Genomic DNA, 6525 nt, shown 5'->3' with positions numbered 1-6525 from the left:
AATTAAAACTATTAAATCCCATTCATCCCTTGGATCTATGCCAAACAACACACAATAAATGATATGCATAGAGGTGTGCTGATGCCCTGTGTGAGATGCAGAATGAAATAGTGTTTTTTAAAAAAAGGAGCCACCCAGTAATAAGTATGTGGCCTTTTTATGTCTAGTTTAAAGGATAGAATTAGCATGAAATGTGTTAAGAGAATAGTGTGTGCAGTTGTTGGGATAGGCATATTACTATGCAGGCCTATGTATGTATGTATATCTATCTCTACTTATTAAAGAAAAGAATGACTAAACAAAAAACAACTGTAACATGGCAGCTACACAGAGTGGGTGGGTAGGTGGATAAGGGAGGGAAAACTCGTTCAATGTAAACCAAACCGAGCTAATTGGGAATGGGTGGAGGCCCTGAAAAGGGCCGAGTAGTAGAGCCACACAACAAGCAAGCCAGGTGGTTGTTTGCTGTTGTGTTTATTTGCTGGTGGTGTACTTGGTGACAGCCTTGGTGCCTTCACTGACGGCGTGTTTGGCCAGCTCACCGGGCAGGAGGAGACGGACAGCGGTCTGGATCTCCCTGGAGGTGATGGTGCTGCGCTTGTTGTAGTGGGCAAGACGGCTGGCTTCAGCTGAAATGCGCTCAAAGATGTCGTTGACGAAGGAGTTCATGATGGACATGGCCTTGGAGGAAATGCCAGTGTCAGGGTGCACCTGCTTCAAGACTTTGTAAATGTAGATGCTGTAGCTTTCCTTTCTCCTCCTCTTCTTTTTCTTGTCACCGGTGCGTACGGCTTTAGCCTTACCGGCCTTCTTGGCTCCCTTGGAAGAAACTTTAGGTGGCATGTTGTTTTCTTTTCAACGGCTTGAACAGAAATGAGGCGAACCCACCGCCGGCCGCCCTTTTATATGAAACGGCGAGGAAATTTGGAGAGTACGAGTACGAGTACGAACGCCAAGCCGCTACGCAGCCAATCAGAACGCTCGCTTGGTGACGAACGGATTTCCTCGCCGTTTCGTATAAAAGGGCCGATCTCGCCGTTAAGTCTTCATTCATAGCCTACAGCCGCAATCGCTGTGTCGCTATACTCTTCTCGCTCCTAACCAACTCACAATGTCCGGACGTGGTAAAGGCGGTAAAGTCAAGGGAAAGTCCAAGTCTCGCTCCTCCAGGGCAGGCCTTCAATTCCCAGTCGGACGTATTCATCGTCTGTTGAGGAAAGGAAACTATGCTGAGCGTGTCGGTGCTGGTGCCCCAGTCTACCTAGCCGCCGTCCTCGAGTATTTGGCCGCTGAAGTGCTCGAGTTGGCCGGCAACGCTGCCAGAGACAACAAGAAGACAAGAATCATTCCTCGTCACCTCCAGCTGGCCATCCGTAACGACGAAGAGTTGAACAAACTTTTGTCGGGTGTCACCATCGCCCAGGGTGGTGTCCTCCCCAACATCCAGGCCGTGCTTCTGCCCAAGAAGTCACAGAAGACACCCGGTGGCAAGAGCTAAACAGTGTCACCCTGCTGCCCACTGTCCACCTAGCCTACTACTGTCCTTTTCAGGACAACCAAAGTTTACCCAATTAGCTTTCGTTGTGTGTCAATGAACAAAAATCGAGTTTTCCAACCCTACCCTACCCTACTTGTTTCAAACTGTATTAATAACGCATCAATATGTCACTCACTAGCAGTATGAGATCATTATTATAGATGTATAATACTTACACTGGTTTACACGAGCAGAACAGGGAGGGGGGCGGTCATATTAATAGTAGTAACTGGACATATTTTAGGGGTATTCGCTCATAGATACAAATGTAAATAGAATCTTTTTTTCTTTAAATGTGCTCCGTTTAACCCTTGTCTACAAGAAATAAGGGTGGTCGTTATTTTAAAATTCTATTCTTTAACCCACCGCTAGTCTACCATTTTTATTTTATATCTTCTTGTTTTTAAAAACAAATATGTTTGATTACAATCCTTCCCCCTCATTTATTTACACACTATTATTACCGCCGATCGAGCGGGCGAATTGGGTAAGAATTGGGTCAGAATATCTACATAGGTCTATAGACTAGGTCTAGATCTAGATTGTTTCATGCAGTCTATGTTGGGTTCTTTTCTAATCACTCACACACATTCATAATTCATTGAAGAGGACAGAAGCAAACACACCGTTACCCATGACAAGCGGCACAACCAAGGATTTCATTTGAACGAAGAATATTTTGTGTTATCGGCCCTGTCTGCTATTAATAGATCGCTCGGCTGGATACCGAGCGATCTAAAAATAATCTGCTAGGTATGTCGACGCTGTCTCAACGTTGTGTGGCTGCTTCTGGCCAATCAGCGTTGTTAAACTCGTACTCGTCCAATGGGAGAGCTTCGTTGCGCTAAGGGTTTGGCGGACGGTTATAAAAGGACCAGCAGCGCTGGGCTGCCACATTTCTTAAACTGACTATCATCCAGTTGAGATACCGCCATGGCCAGAACAAAACAAACCGCCCGTAAATCCACCGGAGGCAAAGCCCCACGTAAACAGCTGGCCACCAAAGCCGCCAGAAAGTCAGCACCAGCCACCGGCGGTGTTAAGAAGCCCCATCGTTACAGGCCTGGAACCGTCGCCCTGAGAGAAATCCGTCGTTACCAGAAGAGCACTGAGCTGCTCATTCGCAAGCTGCCATTCCAGCGCCTGGTCAGAGAAATCGCCCAGGACTTCAAGACTGACCTTCGCTTCCAGAGCTCCGCTGTCATGGCCCTGCAGGAGGCTAGCGAGGCTTACCTCGTCGGTCTGTTTGAAGACACCAACCTGTGCGCCATCCACGCCAAGCGTGTCACCATCATGCCCAAGGACATCCAGCTAGCCAGACGTATCCGTGGTGAGCGTGCTTAAGAGGTTTCTTTTAAGCCCAAACCACCACCCCCTGTCCTCAACCAAGGTCCTTTTTAGGACCACCTGACAACGTTCAGATTAGCAGTGAAGGTCCCCCACCTCACGAGTTTCCACCCACCCACCCACTACACCCCCTGCCCATGTCTGCCACTCTACTACTACTACTACATCTATTAGTATTATTCTGGGGGATGCGGGAGATAGGTTCTATTCATTTATCTCTTTAATTCAACTCACACATCACATTGCTATTTGAATTCGTGTATGCATGCTGTTGATATTGTTTTATTTATCTCAAATGTGAAGAAAGGAGAGAATAAATTTTATATTTTTCTTTCACCCACCCACCCACCACCCTATCCATTGCTTTTTAAAATATATAAAAAAGAAAAACCCTTTAGGGTTAGAGCTAGATATCTAGATCTTAATCGGAGAGCAGAAATTATTCTTAACGACTACACGCCATAGATTATTTAATTATTAGAAGCCTAACTAACCTATTCGTTTCACGATGTAAACAAACCACTGCGAGTACGGAGCGGAGTACGAGAATATTATTTCGTTCGTACTCGACCAATCAGCGTTCGAGATTCTCTCGTACTCGCATAATGAGCTCGCTCGTACTCGCATAATTAGGTGTAGGGAAATATTTCAGTTTTATTCGCACAAAACGGTGAAAATAACGTCTAATACCATATTTTAACATGACAAACGTGGATCTTTTCTATGCCTACACGTGTGGGCAATGAAACTCTTTATTTTTTATCCAAGGGTCGCATAGCAGAATAGGTGAAAAAATGACTTTGAAAACGACACCGTTAGCCGACAAGCCAGCAACATTCCAGTCGACACGGCAAGCTGCTTTTTCATTGGCTGGCTCATTCGCCGACCGCTTTTGGTTGGGCGGTGTCCGCCATATTGAACGAACTCGAGCCCAGGACCGTATATAAGGAGCGAGTTTCTCTGCAGACGGCGTTTTTCGAACACTCGTTCATCAACAAAGAAAAAAAATTCAATATGTCTGGCCGAGGCAAGGGTGGTAAGGGACTCGGCAAAGGAGGCGCCAAGCGTCACAGGAAGGTGTTGCGTGATAACATCCAAGGTATCACCAAGCCAGCCATCCGTCGTCTTGCTCGCAGAGGTGGTGTCAAACGTATCTCTGGTCTGATCTACGAAGAAACCAGAGGTGTCCTCAAGGTGTTCCTTGAAAATGTCATCCGTGATGCCGTCACCTACACTGAGCACGCCAAGAGGAAGACCGTCACTGCTATGGATGTCGTCTATGCTCTGAAACGTCAAGGTCGCACCCTGTACGGCTTCGGCGGTTAAACTCAACCCAGGACCACCCATTTGTTCTACCCATCCGGCCCTTATTAGGGCCACCCATACGTTTCCGAATTAGCTCGAGTGGTTGTAACCCCTACACGAATGTTTTCCATACCTACCCCTTACTTACTGAGTTACTTCTTCCTCCTTATTACTTAGGTTTGATTGTACAATTATTTGGTTGTAGCCTACTTAGTTTATTTATTTAATTTGGGCAGAGTGGTCATCTTTCCTTTGGTTTTTAAGGGGTTTGTTTCCATGGGTGGGGAGGGTCGAGGTAGCCTACCGTGAAGGCACAAAAGAAACAAACAAAAAATATTTCGATATTACAAAAGTGTTCACAGGTATGTGGTGAACTTAGGAAAGAGTACAGGTGGTAAGAATAGGTGTCCAGTGGGGTAAAAACAAAAGACAAAAGATGAAAAAAAGTCTACAACACGTGGTGTTCCCAAGCGGTCACCCATCTAAGTACTAACCACGCCCGACGTTGCTTGACTGCGGTGATCGGACGAGAACCGGTATTTTCAACGTGGTATGGCCGTAGACATCGGTGTGAGAAAATTGGGGCTTATAAATATACTCAAACGAAATCAGCAGTTATTCGTCCTTTTCTGGCTACAATAATGATTTCACTGCTTTCCTCATATTATTTCAATAATAAAAAACGCCCTAAATCGCCACAAAAGCGAAACATTGTTTTAATATCGAATACTATGTGCCTTTTTTTCCCTCTACAGCCATTGGTCGCTATTTTTAACCTGAGGCGGTAACCACCGGTAGACTTCCCTGAGCTACTAATTTTCGAGCATCGCGCGTTGTAAAATACAAAATAAATACATTTTCCCCATTTTCCTTGACTAAAATCAGAAAACCAGGTGCCCCCTGCATCCGACCTGTCCTTTAACTATCGCTTTCATGTGAAATGATCTATCGGAAAGGCGATACTTTAACTTTTTTGGGTCTCCCGCTCACTCACTCCTTCCGAAACATTCTGCACGAATTCATTCAATTTTAATCCAACTCATCACATAGATCTAGATCTAGCCGCCTACAAGTCTACTAATTTAATGTTTGAGAAATAGTTCAATGCTTTTCATTTATTAATTATTCTTTTAACCTTTTCCCACGACAACTGGCACATTTATTTTCAGTCTATTAATATTCTGGCTTTATTTTAAAACACGCAACTAGGCGTCGATCTAGAATTCTAGATCTAACGCTCTAGCTTAACTAAAATAATATAAACAGGAGGGTGGATCTATTCAAAATACTGTTTCAAAAATTACAATAATAATTTCACGGTGAAAAAAAAAAGGCAGGCGATCCATGGTAAATTAAATGCTAATTAAGGATGTTGCTTAAAAGGTTAGGTTGGCCTGGGACGCCAGTATTTCTCTAGAGTCTAGATCTAGAATTTCTAGATTCTGTAGGAATGAGTAGCCTAGGTATTAATAATTGAATGCATTAGTAATTATTAGTAGCTAACATAAGATTTAGTTCAGTAAAAACTAATAGATCTAGATTTTAGGTCCAATGTTGGCTATCAGACTTGATGCTTGATTGTAATGATTATTAGGTTTGAGCAATTAATTTTTTTAAACATTTTTTTAATTATTAGTATTAGTGAGAAGTCATCATTAGTGGGAGTAAATTTACTTCTTTCCAGTCTGGTTCTGGGTTTCCTTGTAGCCTATATAATCTAGATCTAGTTGGTGATAATATTAATAAATATTGTTTCCCATTTTAAATACTCAGGCGGTTTGTTTGAAAGTCTGACCGCAGCTCCATATTCATTGACTGTCGAAGCACCGCATAAAATGAATTAGCTTATATCCAGGGCTGGCCTGGTCTGCCTGTTATTGTGACTGAATTGTCCTACAGACAAGACCTGAAGAAGCTCTCGTTAAGTAATAAGTGTACAGCTTGCTTTTAGCCTGGCGCGGGGATCTTTCACCGGCCACTTTAACATTCTGCGACAGGGCAGGCCTTTACTTTAAGCTTTAATCTTAGCTGGTTCCGCTTTAACACAGGGTATTCTTTTGTCTTTAAGTATACCGCTTTCTTTTATCAGCCTGTAAACCCTGTGTCGGCTACCGGTATCTCATCCGCCAGGGCAAAACAATTTCCAGTTTTTAAATTAAGCTGGTGTCATTTTTAAAACCAATGATTAGGATTTTGGCACAATGCTTATTTTTCTATATACACAAGATGAATTTCACATCATTTTCTGATTTCAGTTTAAGTTTGAAAGCATGTAAAATGTCAATTTGTCCTGCTATGTGATTTTTCTTCATTTATTTTTTGCTAACCCATGGCAT

General features: G+C 43.4%; 1 non-coding gene across 1 annotated transcript; it reads right to left on the bottom strand.

The window, feature by feature from the left end:
• Positions 1-4634: 4634 nt before the first annotated feature.
• On the bottom strand, positions 4635-4753 carry LOC131950927 (5S ribosomal RNA). The gene has a single exon (XR_009388369.1). It is a non-coding gene; the product is annotated as a 5S ribosomal RNA (ribosomal RNA).
• Between the last annotated feature and the right edge of the window lie 1772 nt (positions 4754-6525).

Source organism: Physella acuta, unplaced genomic scaffold, assembly GCF_028476545.2.
Source record: "Physella acuta isolate Inbredline_101_S28 unplaced genomic scaffold, ASM2847654v3 ptg000789l, whole genome shotgun sequence".
Taxonomy (NCBI): domain Eukaryota; kingdom Metazoa; phylum Mollusca; class Gastropoda; family Physidae; genus Physella; species Physella acuta.
The sequence above is the reverse complement of the archived record's forward strand: the minus strand, read 5'-3'. Positions and strand labels throughout refer to the sequence as shown.